An 18,969-nucleotide genomic window follows, 5' to 3' on the forward strand; every position below is an offset into this window, starting at 1 on the left:
GATATAATTAAAACCATGTGAAGAAGCGAAAAGGGCCCATGAAATCAATACCCCAAACATCAAAAATCTCAACAGAAAAGATAGGGGTTTGCGGCATTTGATCTTTTGCACCTATATTGCCCGTTCTTTGACAACGATCACAAGTCATACAAAAAATTCTAGCATCCTTAAAGATAGTAGGCCAATAAAATCCACATTCTAAAACCTTAAGTGCTGTGCGTTGTGTACCAAAGTGACCCCCACATGCATAAGTGTGACAGAAGGTTAAGATTGAATTAAACTCAGAATCATGCACACATCTACGAATAATTTGATCAGGGCAATATTTCCACAAATAAGGGTCATCCCACACATAAAACCGTGCAATTTTTTTAAGTTTATCGCGTTGGTGCATAGTTATGGTGCTTGGAACTTGTTTAGACACAATATAATTCACAATATCAGCATACCATGGCTCACTTACCTCAATGGTCAGCACTTGTTCATCTGGGAATGCCTCTGGAATAGGTAGAAGGTCTTCTTCATGTACCAAACGGCTCAAGTGGTCAGCCACTACATTTTCACATCCTCTTTTGTCCCTAATTTCCACGTCAAACTCCTGAAGAAGAAGCATCCAGCGAATAAGCCTTGGTTTGGCTTCTTTCTTTGTGAGTAAGTACTTCAAAGCTGCATGGTCAGAGTAAATTATAACTTTAGTACAAAGTAAATAAGAACGAAACTTATCTAAAGCAAACACAACAGCAAGAAGTTCTTTTTCAGTGGTGGAGTAATTCAATTGAGCATCATTCAAGGTTCGGGATGCGTAGTAGATGACGTGTGGCTTCTTGTCCTTCCGTTGTCCCAAAACAGCCCCTAAAGCATAATCTGATGCATCACACATAAGCTCGAACGGAATGCTCCAATCTGGTGGAACAATGATAGGTGCTGAAGTTAACAATTCTTTGAGGTGATTGAACGCCTTCTCACATTCGTCATCGAACACAAACGGCACATCCTTTTGTAGAAGTCGGCACAAGGGTGTTGAAATCTTCGAGAAATCTTTGATAAAACGTCTATAGAATCCTGCATGTCTAAGGAAAGAACGAACCTCTCTCACCGAAGTGGGAGAGGGTAAGTGGCGTACAAGACCTATTTTTGATTTATCAACTTCAATTCCCTTTTCTGAAACTATATGTCCTAAAACTATGCCTTGTTTTACCATGAAGTGACATTTTTCCCAATTTAAAACAAGGTTGGTTTCAATGCAACGTTTTAATATCAACGTGAGATTAGTTAAACAGTCATCAAAAGAGTCACCAAAGAGACTAAAATCATCCATGAAAACCTCAATAATCTTCTCAACGAAATCGGAAAAGATACTTACCATGCATCTTTGAAAGGTGGCTGGTGCATTACATAAACCAAATGGCATTCGTCGATAAGCAAAAGTACCAAACGGACAAGTAAAAGTAGTCTTTTCTTGGTCATCTGGGGCTATAACAATCTGATTATATCCCGAATAGCCATCAAGAAAGCAATAAAAAGAATGACCGGCTAACCTTTCAAGCATTTGATCAATGAACGGCAAAGGGAAGTGATCTTTCCTTGTGGTGGCGTTGAGCTTCCTATAATCAATGCAAACTCTCCATCCTGTTTGGATACGAGTGGGGACAAGTTCATTCTCTTCATTTTTACCACAGTGACTCCGATTTCTTTGGTACAACTTGAACCGGTGAAACCAACGACTATCGAAATTGGGTAAATGACCCCACGATCAAGAAGCTTAATGATCTCCTTTTTCACAACTTCCATCATTGGAGGGTTGAGTCGGCGTTGAGCCTCTCGAGTTGGTTTAGCCCCCTCCTCTAGAAGTATGCGATGCATGCATGTTGTAGGACTAAGTCCCTTGATGTCGGCTAAAGTCCATCCAATAGCTGTTTTGTACTCTTGCAACACCCGAACTAGTTTTTCCTCCTCCACTGCTATGAGTGATGAAGAGATTATGAGCAAAGTCTCTTTATCTCCCAAGGAGACATACTTCAAATGATTGATAGCGGTTTAAGCTCGAGAGTGGGTGCTGAATCACCGAAGATAACAACTTGTTAGTAGAAAGCGGGAATTGGGATTGGGATTGGAGACTTACCAACATATTGTGGCGGTGAGTCAAGGCGACCACCATCTCGCCAATTTCTTCATGATTAGGTTCGGCCCCATTTTTGATGAGTTCAATTCCCTGAACAATGGTGGTTTCAAGGACATCCCTATCTAGGGATTCGAGATATTCCTGCACCAAAGAATCAAATGCATCAATAGAGAAACAGGAGTGATCATCAATAGGGTACCTTATAGCTTCAGAAATATTGAAATCAATGATATTGCCATCAAATTCCATTGTCAACGTCCCCTTGAACACATCGATCTTGGTTCGGGCTGTTTTCATGAAAGGTCGTCCAAGTAAGATTGGCCTAGGTGTAGAATGGGCCGAATCCTCCATCTCAAGCACATAAAAATCTGCTGGAAATATCAAGTGGTTAACCTGCACCAAAACATCTTCCAAAACTCCTTTCGGATATGCATTAGAACGATCGGCTAATTGAATTATAACGCCATCATTTTTAAGCTCTCCTAAGTTCATAGATGCATAAATAGAGTATGGCATGACATTAATGGAAGCACCTAAATCTAACATGGCATGTTCAAACTTGGTGTTACCAATAACACAAGGGATTGTGAAACTACCTGGATCTTTGCATTTAGGTGGCAGTTTTCGTTGCAAAACTGCGGAAACATTCTCACTTACCCTTACCACTTCTTTGTTTGAAATCCTCCTCCTTGTTGTACAAAGCTCTTTCAAGAATTTAGCATATCTTGGAACTTGCTTTATTGCGTCAAGAAGTGGGATATTGACTTGTACCTTCCTGAAAGTCTCTAAGATGTCTTTTTCATTCTCTTCTTTCTTAGATTGCATAAACCTGCGAGGGAAAGGCACATTTGGTGGGATAGGGTTAGAATGAGTTGAATTTGGAACAACCTTACCTGAGTTTGGTTGTGTAGGAGCTTTGGGGGACTGCAGCAAGGGTTGTTCCTCCCTTGCCGTGGCTTTGTCCACCTCCTTCTCTTTGAGCAGCAGCTTTTCGTTCTCTTTTGGGCTTTGTTTGGACATTTTGGGATTGGTTCCAATCTCTTTACCACTCCTCAAGATGATAGCTTTAGCCATTTCAAAACCTCCTTTTGGATTGACAATGGTTGAGCTAGGTAGTTTGCCTTCTTCTCTAAACTGTCCTATGAACTCCGCCATCTGCCCAATTTGCTTCTTCACTTTGCTCATCTCTTTGGCTTGATTTTGTAAACCCTGAGTCAAAGAAGTTAGTACTTTAAGCATTTGATCATTATCCAATGGCGAACCTGAATTTGATTAGGCAGTTTGTGGTTGAGGCTGTGGTGGTGCGAACGGCCTTTGATAGAGCCCTGGAGGTGGCTGTCTATATCCGCCTTTTTGTTGTTGAGGCTCCCTCCACTTCAAATTTGGATGATCTCTCCAGCCCGGATTGTAGGTGTTTGAAAATGGGTCATACCTAGGTTGATTTTGGCCTTGATAACCTACGACATTGGCACTTTCCCATCCCCATTCTCTATTAATTGAGGACATTGATCAGTGGGGTGTCCATGCATAGAGCACACGCTACAAGTGGCTATACTTTGCACTTTGGATCCTTCAACAACCTGCAAAATAAGAGTAGAGAGATTAGCCATTTGAGATTGAAGTTCGAAATAGCACTTACCTCATTAACCGGACTTGGCCGTGTATGATCTCTCCCTCCAACTCCTTCGCATTGTTGTGCATTCAAAGCTCGGTTTGCTATTAAGATCTTTGCAGCAACTGGTGTTTTGTCAACCAAAGCACCTCCCGCTAAAGCATCAAGCATTTGTCTCTCCAGTGGAAGTAGTCCTTCATAGAAATATTGAATTAAAAGCTCTTCCTTCATTTGATGTTGTGGGCAGGATGTAACTAACGTCTTAAAACGCTCATAGTACCCTGGAAAGGATTCTCCCGGGCCTTGTTGAATTCCACTAATTTTCTTCCTCAAAAGAATGACTCTTGAAGTTGGGAAGAATTTCTCTAAGAATGCTTTCTTCATACTTTCCCAAGAAGTGACGGTTCCAAGTGCTAGTTCATAGAGCCAATCTTTAGCCTTGTCCATAAGAGAGAATGGGAAGGCTTTCATCTTCAAAATATTCCCATCCACGTTAATGGGTGTCATACTTGAACATACTACTTCAAATTCCTTCAAATGCTTGTTTGGATCTTCCATGGACAGCCCATGGTATTTGGGAATGTGATGTAGCAAACTCGACTTCAATTCAAACTCATCGGTCTTACCTGCAGCTGCCTAGCGTATTGAATGCAAAGAGGGACTGCAGTGTCCAATCCGAGGCTGAAAGTTCCTTGATTGTTTGATTGTCTACAGCCATGTCTTGTTCCTCTTCCAAGTCCGTTTCAGCTTTAGATTCAGGTTCGGAACTAGAACTAGAGGGATTGAGTTCTGGCTGCTTCCTCTTCCTTCTCAAAGTTCGTTCGAAATCGTCGTCAAAGTCCAATATGTGCGCACGAACAGGGTGTGAACTTCGAGTCATAAACTAGTACCTAAAACAAAGAAAACAAAACAAAACAAAATAAAAAACACAAGAAAAACGAAAACAAACGGAAGATTAGCAATTTTGCTAATCCGGCAACGGCGCCAAAATTTGGCGTGAAAAATAACTAACGCACAAATTAAACCCTATAAATTATGCAATCGTAGTACGAGTAAGTAGGGATTGTTCTATTCCGGGGATTAGGAGGGATGCTAATCAACACAAATTAGACTTATTAAACTGGAAACTAAGTTAAGGGAACAATGATTGGGGGGATTTGGACGATTTAGAATAAAGTAAAACTGACAGCAGCAAACAACTAAGTTGTGAATGAAATATGGATTAAGGGATAGCTAGAGGATTCTTCTCCACACATGGAACATATGCACACAAATCAATCTCCAGTTACTCTTTCTATAAAGTATGAATGACAAAGCCCCAAATTAATTGTGAATGCACTAATTAACTCTCAGATTTTCCTAAGTTCATTGAATTGGACTCAGCGACGCAATCAAATTATCCTTATCAAGTTCCCTATATGAACAGCATGATAGAGATACATATCAAAGATCATTAAGTTCTATGAAAATCATAAGCCTTGACAAGGCAATTGTAACTATGAAAAGCATGATACTCCTGCCAAGAATTTACTTAACGCAATCATGACTAGTGACTTTTACTACTTATGAATATAAGTTCATAACGATTAGGTGAAATTCCCTTATATTCTAGCATCAAATCCCTGCATACAAACTAAGTATGCATCCTTAATAAACATGCAAGAATAAGCCCTCAATAAAACAGAAAAGTAAATCACATTCATACTTTATGAAACCATAACTGGAAGTAATCAATTCATATAAAACATATGTCCATGGCTTCGAATTCACCTCTAACTAAGAAGAAATTCAGTTACACATGTTCATAATAATTGAAAAGCAATCTAGAATAAACATTTGAACTAATCAAGGGAAGAACTCTGAAAAACCCAATGGATGCAGCAGGTTCCGGCGCCAAGTTCTTCTTCTCCCTTTCTCCTTTCTTGCTACGGCACCAAAAGAACTCCCTTCTCCTGCGGCAACCCCTCCTTTATATATGTGGTAGATCTAGGGTAAAGGGCCCATGAAACCCACGAAATTAGGGTTTTTAGGTTTCTAATATGAAATTAATCCCCCTTTTCCAGCTGGAATTTAGGTCGAATAGGATTAGGATAAGGTAAAATAAAATAAAATCAGTTAGGTTTTTACTTCCCAGAAGCTGATTCTTGAATTAATTTCCCCATCTTTTTAGCACATTCCTAGCCTATTCGAACTTCAAAAACGTCCATCCATCTTGGCCCATGCATATGCTATCCATTCCAAGTCCAAAACTGCTCTAAAATGCTCCAAAATGCCCTTTCTTGCCAATCTTGCCATCTGGACCTACAATAGTACGAAAATAAGCTAAATCACTCTAATAAATGGGAATTAACTAAGTAAATGCAAAGAAATAAGATAGCAAAGTCGCATAAATATGCTCCTATCATGGGGTTCGGAATTTTTGATTTTTCTCTAAGTATGTGCACATGTACTTATTTGAGTTGCAGGTGTTGTATTGATTCGGCATTCACACACTACACTTAAGGATGTCATTGTGAGCTTTGGTTACCCTTGAATCATGTGTGGAACTTAGATTGTGATTGTTGTGTTTCTTGGGAACCATATGCTTCGGTGATTCTTTGAGGATAATGTTTGTAAAGCTAGCCGCTTATTTCCTATTTTCTAAAATGGTATTTTTACTTTGTTTTGCTCGAGGACTAGCAAAATCTAAGTTTGGGAGTATTTGATAAGTTCACAATTTCATACATTCGCATGCCTTTTTCATTTAGTGACTTTGCTTAGTTTTTCTTTATTTTGAGTAACTTGCCTCTTTTTGTTTGTTTTATAGGTTAAGACAGCAAGAGATCACAATTGATGCAATCCATGTTTGTTAAGGGCTGATTGGGATAATAGGAATATGAGCTTAAAGACAAACCCAATTTGGGCTACACTCCTTGTCAGTTCAGTTTGGTAGGTCATCTTGCAGGCCTCATTTCAGCAACTTATACAGTCGGATGAGAGACATCAGCGAGGACCCTTAATTTCTCACAAAATCCGAGATGAATCCTGCGGAGACCCGACATCACACCCATGCAGGTTCACTCCTTAAAAAGGTAACCTCCTTCTTCAAAAGGAGTAAAGGCACGAGACTTTCTGAAAATTCGCGAGTCTCCTATAATTTGAACATTTCCCAAAATTTCCACCTGCATAAAACAGAATTTTATAACGCATACCGGCAGCATGCACAAAATAATTTCATGCAATTCATCTAATTGGCCTCCGGCCTTCAAATATTCCGAAATAGAGCTGCCAACAAAGTCTTTAGATAAAAATTTCCTTAAACATGGCAAGAATAAGCTCAAATACACTTATAATTGCCGAAAGCAAAACTCACCACTAACTTTCCCCAATCCAACAAACGAGGTTTTAACATGCATCAATTATCATCTAGAAATTATCACCATTTATTCCATGGCCTCAGCCCATTATATTACACACTTTATTCAATATTACACCTACACAACCCTCCCTTAGCCAACCGGGAGTATGAACAAAAATCTAAACATACCTCGATTTCAAACGAGTTTCAGGGCCAACAACACGGTCCGCATCACACTCAACGAAATACATAATTAGAGTTTAACCCGTGGCTGCGCCTAGTAACTTCAGGCTGCCTACGTACCCTTACTCAGGGATCAAGCCACACGTAGCTCTTTCATATCAACGGTCACATCTCCGATAATATACAATTAATTAAAGCAGAACCAACAAATACATTTCAAATTTGTCACCAATCAATTTCCCACTAAACACAATGAACACATTCTCAAACTCTTCCTTTATATCAAATCAACCTGCAACCATACCCTATCCAAGGCGTATGTTGCCGAACAACACCTCCCAAACCGGGGCGTAAACATTTATATATGTACAAGGTCCTCTCAAAGGACAACCTCACGAACCTCAATCCCGAATCAAAAACCACATATACACATATATGTATATATATATTAACACACACCTCTCACCATCATCATGTACCAGAGGAAACAATCCAACGAGGATCGTTTGACTAGTCCACATGGCAGAGCAATCCCTCAATTCACCATGCGTCTAGGAATGAGCCGTCCAACTGGGGACTAACTCTCACCCGCGTGCGGACGAAGAATCAAGACTGCGCGCTTGATCATCTGCGCGAGACTACCCGATCAAGGGTCTACGGTAACACCCCGTTAAGGTATGCCCGGGTATCAACACATTCACAGATCCATATCCATTTCCATGTATCGGTATCCAAAGGGAGGTACATGTGATGCGCACATCATGTCTTGGAAACAATCCAACAGGGGAGTTGTTGACTAGCTCACAATTATCCGGCCCTCAAGCGTCCATGTGGCTAGGGCGAGCCGTCCAAGCGGGGACTAACTCTCGGCCCGGCCGTACCCGATAAAGTCAAAGCATGCGTCGAAAACCAATCCTACGCGCGCAGACTACCACCCCTCAGGGTCCACGGCAACATCTCGTCAAGGATGCCCCGTATTTCAACATATCCAAACCATATCATAATATTCCCGGCATCCCACAATTCCAGGATCCGTAACCAAGAAAGCCCACACGCCCGAAACACGGCACGTGTGTGAATAGTAACCAGGGAAGGTACGTATGATGGTGGAGTTCATAACCCTTATCACAACATTATAAAATGATATTTTCTTCCTTAATTCAATTGTGCCAAACCTCTATATCTTTCGGATAAATCATAATTCTAAATCAGATAAAAACACATTGAAATATTAACACTTCCTTTCCAAGGCATCGTATTAAGAAGACATCCGAAGGGCCTGGGCAAACTCCGACGGGCCTGGGCAAAATAAATCAATCTCCGACGGGCCTGGGCAAAATAAATCTCAAACATAAAACCCATAACCGAAGAGGTATTTAAGATAGTGCGTATAGCACTTCAAACTGACAATCTATACTCTTTTCATACCTTTATAAATACATACAAAAATATATATATTAATTTCTAATAATTGTAAGCACCTCAACGACAATTCACAGGGTGGCACTTATAGTGCCCTCAAGCATCTTTATAACATACTAATATATATTTAAATATAATCCACTATTGCATCAACCTCAACCCCAAAATATAACATCCAATAAACCCCCAATTTATCACCATAAATTGATATCCTAATCCCACATAATCAATATCACTCAACAACTCTCAAGACCTGTCACTAGGGTCATTATAATCTTCCTAGGAAGGTAACACTACCTAGGAAGTCTCACGGTCAACCCAGGGTCAAACTACCCAGTCTCGGTTAAACGGGCCCCCGGGTCCACGACCTTCAATTTCCGATCCAACAGTTCCTATAGGTCTTACAAGGTCTAGGACACACGTGCTCCAAGTTTAATCCGGATCGGACGGTCAGATCGCTCACGATCGGACGATCGAACGGTTACTAAAACCCTAACCCTAGGGTTGGCATTTTCGGAGTATCCGGGACTCCATTTTACGATCCGTCAAATCCTACACGATCCTGGTAATACCTAGATCAACATATTATAACTTCATGACCATCCAACGGTCCAAACCTAGCGAACCCGGAAAATACGCGATATGCAATATCCATTCGGAACTCTAACGGTATCCAAAATGAGATCCGAGCACACCTACGCGCTCGTGACATCGAGAGGATAGCAGTGGGATAAAAATGCCCCTCAACTACAGAGCCCACGCACCGCCACACGCGGCGGCGCGTGAGTGTCAAAGCGATATCGCATCGCCGAAAAACTTCCAAATCGAGAGCCAAGACTCCTACCCTAGGTAATACACCTAATTTGGAGTCACTTTTGTTCTTGGGCATACCCCAAAAACTGACCGGAAGTGGCGGAATCTCATCCCGAATCCGGCGAAATCCAATTCGAAGATCAGACATCCTGCGCTCAAAATCGATGCAATCCTACTCAACCATCAGCTAGATCATGAAAAATAGGTAGAAAACCATACCTTATACGTCCAATTTGTTGGAGAAATGAGAGAGAACGAACAATTTGAAAATTCGGGAAAAAACGCAGATTTTCTGCGGTTCCGGTGAAACTTCATGGCCGTTGGCGCAGACTTGGCTGGGTTGGAAGCGGAAGACCAGCCGGTCATTTTGGGACCAACACCACCTCGAATGGTGGTCGGAGGAAGCGGTGGCGGCGAAAAAACCGCCGCTGCTGTTTGTGACAGGAGGAGAGAGAGGCAGAGAGAGAGAGAGAGAGAGAGAGAGAGAGAGAGAGAGAGTTTTCAGATTTTATTAAAAACTCATTTCAAAATATTTACAATTATGCCACTGAGGGTATTTTGATCGTATCTCTCTTGTTACAACTCCGATTCGAGTCCACTACGTGTCTACGGAGTCATCTCGCCGTGCTCTACGCAACGGTACTGTTGAAATTTCCAAATTCCATCCCGATCAAAAAGTCAACTCTAAACCTCACAAAATAATCTAAGGGCAAAATGGTCCTTTTATCTAAATAAATTAATATTCACCAATTTATTTAGGACCGGGTCATTACAACATCCTTGATAGATGTTGTTCCAATGGGTGTCCATTATAACATATCCAAATTTTAGCCTAATTGGATAAATCTAGAGCCCTCAGCATGTCAAAGACTCAACTAAGTTCACAGACAAGTCATGTTAGCTGCCATCACATTTAATGTGGCTACATCCTTAGAGCCAGTGCTACACATTAGAGCAGCCACACATGGGAGACAAATCAGCTTAGGAACTCGGAAAGATGAACAAAAGTCAAGCTGTCCATAAAGAGACCAAGAATAGTCCACCAAAGTATGCATTGGGCAGCTAGAGCGATTAGCATGTATTAGGCGATTGGGCGGTTGGCATGTATTGGGCGATTGGAGTAGTTGGCATTTATTAGGCGGTTGGGAGCAGACTAAGAGGTGTGCTTCACGACCAAAGGGAGGACGAAATTGCACTCTATAAATGGAGAGCTGCACACTCATTCAAGAGATATAGAGATAGACATTCATTTCATCCATTACTCACACACATTCAGATTCCATTCTCCACCACAAAGAAAGAAGAAAGCTAGTTGCAAAGGAGGGAGAGCTTGGAGCTGTCACTGGGAATTCCTTGCTGCCATCATCTAGTTCTTCTCCTCTCTTTATCTTATCTATATATTTCTTATTTTCTGTATTCATAGTTATGTCTAACTAATCCATTTAGTTAGGGCTTAGGATGAAGCCCTAGTCATAAATATTCAATGTTATGGATGATTTTATAGTTAATTGATTTTCTTGCTTTCATTATCAAGTTGTTAATCTCCAGTTTATTATATGTTTGATGTATGTTTTCTTGGAGTAGCTAACTAGGATTTTATGCATCTAGCACAGGTTGGGAAGGGGTTTAGATTCACCAATTCTACTCTCCTTTCACAAGCAACACATGAATGGCTTAAGAATCATTCAAGGGGTTAATAACCATAGGTTGACTAGGACAGATACCATGTTCTAGGACTTGTGTGATTATCATATCCTCAAGGTGTTTAATGACTCTTGTATGCTTTATTCTAAGTAGATACCATGCTTAGGTTGCATATTAAAGATTACGTGTTGTGTAGATACCATGCATAATCACATGCCTTAGGAGAATCATGCATCCTGCACCTAGATACCATAGGCTTGTATGCGATAATCTATTGTCGATGAAGCTTGAGTCAATTTCTATGCACTCATAACTTGGATAGGAAGACTAGTGGTAGATTCCAAGCCCTAACTAAATGGATTAGTTAGACATAACTATGAATGCATAAAATAAGAAATACATAGATAGGATAAAGAGAGGAGAAGAACTAGATGATGGCAGCAAGGAATTCCCAGGACAGCTCCAAGCTATCCCTTCTTTGCAACTAGCTCTCTTCTCTCTTTGTGGTAGAGAATGGAATCTGAATGTGTGTATGAGTAATAGATGAAATGAATGTCTGTCTCTATATCTCTTGAATGAGTGTGCAGCTCTTCATTTATAGAGTGCAATTTCGTCCTCCCTTTTGGCTGGTGAATCACACCTCTCTTAGTTGCTCCCAACTGCCTAATAATGCTAATCGCTTTAGCCCAATGCATGCCAAGCTGCTCAGCCTTAATACATGCTAATCGCTCCAATCGCCAAATACATGCTTTGGTGGACTATTCTTTGTCTTTTTTTTTAGAAAGCTTGACTTTTGTTCATCTTTCTGAGTTCCTAAGCTGACTTGTCTCCCATGTGTGGCTACTCTAATGTGTTGCACATAGATCTAGGGATGTAACCACATTAAATGTGATGGCAGCCAACATGACTTGTCTGTGAACTTGGTCGAGTCTTTGACATGCTGAGGGCTCAGATTTATCCAATTAGGCTGAAATTTGGATATGTTATAATAGACACCTATTGGAACAACTTCTATTAAGGATGTCTCCTCCTCCTCCGACCTGTGTAAGTTGCTGAAATAAGGCCTGCAAGATGACCTACGAAACTGAACTAACAATGAGTGTGGCCCAAATTGAGTTTGTCTTTAAGCTCATATTCCTCTTATCCCAATCAGCCCTTAACAAGCATGGATTGCATCAATTGTGATCTCTTGCTGTCTTAACCTACAAAACAAACAAAAAGAGGTAAGTGACTCAAAATAAAGAGAAACTAAGCAAAGTCACTAAATAAAGAAGGCATGCGAGTGTATGAAATTATGAACTTAGCAATATATGTAGATGCATATGAGAATATTTGCACACTTGATATTTGATGTCTATTAGTTTAATACCAAATATGCCATTTACTTAGAAGTTCTAAGCCTTGCTTGTTTTAATAGTTGAATTTTTGACTTGGGAATGTGGTTCGTTGGCAAAGTTTTTGAACTTCATGTACTATTCTAACATATATATAATCATGGTGTTCTTTTTATTAGCTTCTCCAAAGGTTTTCCTTAATCTGTACTTGCAATATGAAACTTATGTGATCTTTCTAGCTTTCCAAGCCATATATATATATATGTGTGTGTGTGTGTGTGTGTGTGTATGAAAGCCAATTTCCACTGTGCATATCTTACAAGCAAAAGAAATGTATCAACAACTCATGGGATCAATGACAGGACCCGACCTAAATTCCACTTTGGAATCCGAGCGAACCACATTGCGTGATCAACAAGCGGGTGCGAGCACAATGACTTGGTTGCCCTTACGGTTAAAAACTTAACTTCATTTTAGCCTTGACTTCTATCGAAAATTCGTGAGTTCCTCCTATAAATCGAACATTCCCAAAATTTCCACCTGTCAACAAGCACTTAAATATATACACCAACTGCCAGTATACATGAATAAGTATGTTCCAACAGTTAATTACATCCTAGGGCAACATCAGCACATCTATACAGATTAATTTACAAGGAAAGGAACAACTTGTGAACCAAGAACCCTACATCAAAGCGAGGAAGAGCGAGGCGGAGCGCCTGTGGTGGCTCTCGGATGCACGTCTCTTGCACAGGCGCATAACATTAAAAGGTGAGTGGACCCAAAAACAAAGTTTAGAAAGTAGATAAGAACATACTAACCCCACTGTAAAAACAGTTATACAAAACTAATTCATTCTTTTTATCATATACATATTGAAATCAATACACTCATATATATATATACATACCAATCATATACGTGGTCAACATCAATCTCTTAAAAGTATTGAAATTAGTTTAAGACTACCACCTAGGTGTACCCCTTTATTTCCGTCAATTCCGATATCCGTCAACTCCTCTGGTCTCGGTAACACAAGGTCAACCCAGCTGCAAATTGGTAGGATTCGGGGTATAGTTAGCTGATCAATTCTGGCTCCCACGGTCAGGGCTTTCCCAAACTTCGTGAGGCAAATGTCAAGCTGAAAAAAGCAACTGGATGTCCGTGGACATCATCATATCCGAAGGCAACATATTTACCTAAGGCAACCAATTTATCCGAAGGGAACATATCTATATCTGGGTACCTGAGGTGGCCTAAGAAAATATAAAATCTCTGAAAAATTTGATAAATAACTGAATTTCTGTTAAATCTAGAACTTTGCTGCCATTTATATGTTATTTGGCTAAAATTTCCTTTTCTTATATCCATAACGGATATCTCACTCGGTAGCATGTGAATTCAAAACATTTAAAAGCATATATCAACTAATAAAACACTAATCTTTGAATAAAACTTATTCAAGGTCAAATATTGTAACTGAATGGCATAAATTCATTTATGAAAACAAAGAGTCCACTCACTTGCTGGTCCGAGCTCATTGGAGCTTTTGAAGGTCCCTCCTGCGGGTCAACTGGTGCTGAGTGCCTGATTCAATTACCATAATAATACATATATTAATAAAACTGCTCAATATAGATATTTAAATAAAACCCTGACCCCCGGCTCCTAGAAGTGCATGCATCCAATTAAAGTTACTCCTATGCCCACATTAATGTTCCTTTAACCCAAGGACACAAGTCCCGTGAGTCTGGTCTCGATCGGACGTTAGATTGGTCACAAACGCACGATCAATGGTTCGAAACTATTGAACCCGAAAATCACACAAGATGCGAGATCCGTTCGGGGTTCAAACGTTATCCAAATTGAGATCCGCGAATTCCTACGCTCTCGCGACAACACGAGGATCATTCTAGGGCTGAGTGTGGTCCCCACCAAACTGCCCACGTGCCACCACATGCAGCAGCTTGGGTGGCTTGATAAATTCTGCAGGCGGAAAAACTCCAAACCGCCAGCCCAAACTCCTAACTTAGGTAAAACACATATTTTGGAACCACTTTTGTTCTTGGACCTACCCCAAAAAGTGGCCGGAATCACACCCTCAAAACCGGCTGAAACCTAGCTTGAAAATCGAACGATCTATACTTGAAATTTCTGAAATCGTACCCAACCAGCAGCTAGAGCATGGAAAATAACTAGAAAACCATACCTCATCGTCCGATTTGGTGGCCGGACGACGGAGAACGAAAGCTTGAAAATTCTGTCAACACCGGCGTGATCTCAAGCATTTTACGGTGAAAAACAGCGATTCCACGGGTAGGGACCGGTCGGAAAGGAAGAGGAAGCGGTGGTGGTTCGATTGGTCCGTCGGTCGAAGTGGAGTGTGGCGGTGGTTATGGAGGTTTGAAGATGTGAGTTAAAGCAGGGGCTGCTGGTCGAGGGAGAAGAGTGAGGGAGGAGAGAGAGTCAGTTTAAAAAATCATGATTTCCAAAATTACCATTTTGCCCTTGAAGTATTTTGACCGAAATTTCTCATTACAACTCGATTCGAGTTCACTTCGTGTCTATGGACTCGTTTCGTCGCGCTCTACGCAACGATGTAAGTGGAATGGTCAAATTCTTTCTCGGTCAAAAAGTGAACTTTTCCTTTACTAAAATATTCTAAGGGCGAAAGTGTCCTTTCCTCTTAATAGTTTAATTAAGGTTTGGGTTATTACAATCAACATTTGTGTGTGAGCATTGTTGACATCTATTGAAGGATCAACCTAAATGGATTACTAAAACTAGCAAGAAAAAATCCAAGACTAGTCTAAATGCAAGCCCTGCATCTTCTTCTCCTTGCATTCCTTGTGCAGTCAATTTAGAGGAAGATTCTCAAGAATCTAGATGTATAGAAAGGCCAGAAGGTAAAAAGGCTGCAAAGAAATTGGCAAGCCAGAGAAAGGTAAAAATCCAATGGGTGGAAATGCAGAGTCTGCAATAGATCTTCAAATGGAAATCCAAGAATTAAGAAAATAGAAACTAGAACATGCACGCAGACAAAATGAGCAATTCCAATTGATGTATGTTGCAGAGCAAGAGCAACTTGCTATTAGGCGTGAAGAAGTTCTAATTCAACCTTGAAGTGAGGATTCTAGAATAATGGCAATGGATACTACTAACATGTTACCAATGCAAGCAGAATACATTATAGGCCTTCAAAGGGACATCTTGGCAAAAGTTGCTGATGGGAGAAGGCATGAGCCACAACAATTTGCTAGTTAGTCGAAATGACTGGAGCTATTAGTGTGTTGTACTTTTATGTGCATTTTATTTTTTGGTAAACTGATTATGTACCTCTTTGGCCTATAATTTTTTTTGGGGTAAACTGATATGGTCTTTGTGAATATTGCTTCTATCATTGAATACCAGAAGATTTGTTATTGGTAGTAGAAAAGAGTTTCTTTGGAGGGTTGTAATATACTGCTTGTTATAGACAGTTTTAGAAATACTAAGGTTGAAAGAGTGTTGTTTATAAGAGTTCAATGAGTTGCTAATTGGTTGTATTTGAGTTTTCTGTTAGTTTTTTTTTTTGTTTTGGCGGACTGCTTGATCACTTTCAAGTAATATCTTATTTCTCTGTTTCATATCCCCCCACAACAACAACAACAAAAAATAGATTAATTTAAAGTAAACAGAGAACCAATCAACTAGAATGGTGTTACAACCAACTGGAACTTTCTATTTGTCTAATAAATATGAAAACCTACTAAGAAGCATAATACATTTTGAAGAATAATATCCATACAAGCATCCGCAACCTTGAAGTACTCATCCATACATTATTCTCCTTCATGTTGTTGCCACATGTGCTCGACAAGATCTTCTTGGAGCCTACAATGAGTTTGTTTGTCTCTGATGTGAATATGGCTTTGAATGAATTGTGTTAATCTTAGGTAGGTTCTATATTTGGTATTTCCCCCCAATTCTATCAAAGTTATGGATTTGATGACAATATATCTCATCATGTTGCTCCTCCTCAATAACCATATTATGCATTATTATGCATGCAGTCATAATGTCTTTCAATGTGTTTTGGTCCCATAGACGAGCTGCTCCTCGTACAATAGCAAAACATGATTGAAGCACCCTAAATGCATGTTCTACGTCTTTTCTAACTGATTCTTAAGCTGCAGCAAAATATTTCTTCTTATTTCCTTATGGTGCAGGATTGTTTTTACAAATGTTGACCACGTTGGATATATACCATCAGTGAGATAATATCCCATGGTATAATCGTTACCATTAATTGAATAGTTGATAGAAGGAGCACAACCTTCAGCCAGTTCTTTGAAAATGGAAGATCGGTCTAAGACATTAATATCATTATAGGATCCTAGTAACCCAAAAAAGACATGTCATATCCAAATATCATATGAAGCCACAACTTCTAAAATAATTGTTGGTTCATAGAAGTGACCAGAATACATACCTTGCCACGCAGATGGACAATTTTTTCATCTCTAATGCATGCAATCAATGCTCCCTAACATCCTAGGAAAGTGTCGTTGATTCCCAATTGCAAGCAATCTTGTGATGTCATTGGTGTTTGGCAATCTCAAGTACTCATCACCAAAGGTTGCAACAATTGCCTAACTCTCTAAAGCAGTGCTTTCTCCAATCCTTGCATATTCATCCAAGTTATTAGCGGTATTGCCATAAGCAAGCATCCTTAGTGCGACTATAATCTTTTGAAGGGATGATAAACCGAGAAGTCCAGAGGCATTCCTTCATTGAATAAAGTAAGGATCGTAATTTTTCACCGCATTTTAAGTCGAAGAACAATGTTGCGACTCATTCGGAACCTCCTCCTAAATAAATGGTCAAGAAATACATGTGAATAAGCGAAATAGTCTTTATAAAGATTTTGACCACCTTGAGCTATGTTGCTTCGAACGACAACACGACCTTCAATATAACCATGACATCTTGATGTTCGTCCTTCATTGACTAGATTTGTTGCTTCTATACGTTCAAGCAAATCATCTTCGTATTGGTCATCAAGGACATCGTTGTCGAAGATAGTACTACGTAGAAAACAACTTGTTATAGAACGATGTGCCATAAATAATATTAAGAAGTAATAAGAAAATGGAGTTTAGATAAAATAATGAGAAATGAAGAAGGAATTTGTTTTTGTAGATGAAGGGAAATGAGTGAAGATATGTTCTTATTTATAGAAAGACAATATGTCATTTTGGAAAAAACAAAAACAAAAAACTAGCCGTTGGAAAAGTAGGTATGCTAAATGTTTAAATTTTAAGAAATAATAAAATATTCGAGGTTTTAGCTTTCTGGAGGAACCACCTTTTAAGTGGTTAGCTATTTTAGCTTTCTAGCTACTTTAGCTAGAATTTGGATAAAATTTGGAGAGTCTCCTGGAGATGCTTTTATCACCTACAACACCCACTTCACTAACCTCACCTAACACCCAATGCCATAGAAAATTAGTTTCTTTTCTTATTTGGCTATTGCACTTCACCAACAAATCCCACTAGAAACCATACCTCATGCATAGCTCATCATGACCAAGCAACAAACAACTCATCCTTAGGTTAGCATGACTAGCAACTTCATGGGCTCATGAATTGGGCTTTTCTTAAGCAACTGATGACTTTGAGTAGTCCATCTTGAAGTTCAGAATGCCATCTTTCCAACCACATGTCATTTGGGCCAATTCAAGGTCGGAGGAAGGAGTTAAGGTTGAAACAAATTTCCAACTCAATTTGCACCTTTTTCTATCCAAAGCCACCATTGCTACCTAAAACTCAATCAACTAAATGATAAACACAAAAGAGATTAAAAGCACAAGTTTAACTCAAAAACATAATGAAATCATAAGTTAGAAAGGTACAAAATGATATACAATTATGAACCGATCATGACATTTAGAATTGGGTTGGGCTTTAAATTTGATTTAAAGGTAAAAGGGAAAATACCCAAATACCTATTGAGCCCAAGAATAAGTTTTGTATGACAACACATATTCAAGAGACCCAATAGAAGCCTAATGACCACATGGCGGCCATAGGAGAAGGATTTTCTCTCTCCTTGCTTGTGTGCTTTTCTATTTAAGCCACACTTTGACTCATATGAAGTGAGGGTTTTTAGCCTCCAAACTTTAAGGGTGTTTGATGTTGTGGGCGAGATTTTCTCCCTCTATGTCTTGATAAAAATCAAACCAACAAGAGGAAGTCTAGCATCTAAGTCCTCTTGGGACTCTCCATCTCTTATCCATTTTGGTGTGCTGAACTAGAGGGCTTCTACTTTTGAGTCTTTTCCAACAATGTGATCATTATTGGCCATCCAAGAAAAAGACTACAAGGGTAAATGCTTAACCTTTCATCTTTTTTTCTTTGGTGCACAAAGAGACTAAATCTAAAGATACTTGGGGTAAATGAAATAGGATTAGCTCAACTAGATTAAACAAAATGATTCCGCCATTATAAATTATTGTGTTGTA

The 18,969-nt window shown here is 39.6% G+C and overlaps 2 pseudogenes; both read right to left on the minus strand.

The window, feature by feature from the left end:
• Window positions 1-7: 7 nt before the first annotated feature.
• On the minus strand, window positions 8-4,655 carry LOC148920544 (uncharacterized; annotated as a pseudogene).
• An 11,754-nt stretch (window positions 4,656-16,409) lies between these two features.
• Window positions 16,410-17,571, minus strand: LOC148920545 (uncharacterized; annotated as a pseudogene).
• Window positions 17,572-18,969: the final 1,398 nt, after the last annotated feature.

Source organism: Prunus mume, linkage group LG2 (genome assembly GCF_029339155.1).
Source record: "Prunus mume cultivar Tortuosa linkage group LG2, ASM2933915v1, whole genome shotgun sequence".
In the NCBI taxonomy this organism is placed as follows: Eukaryota; Viridiplantae; Streptophyta; class Magnoliopsida; order Rosales; family Rosaceae; genus Prunus; species Prunus mume.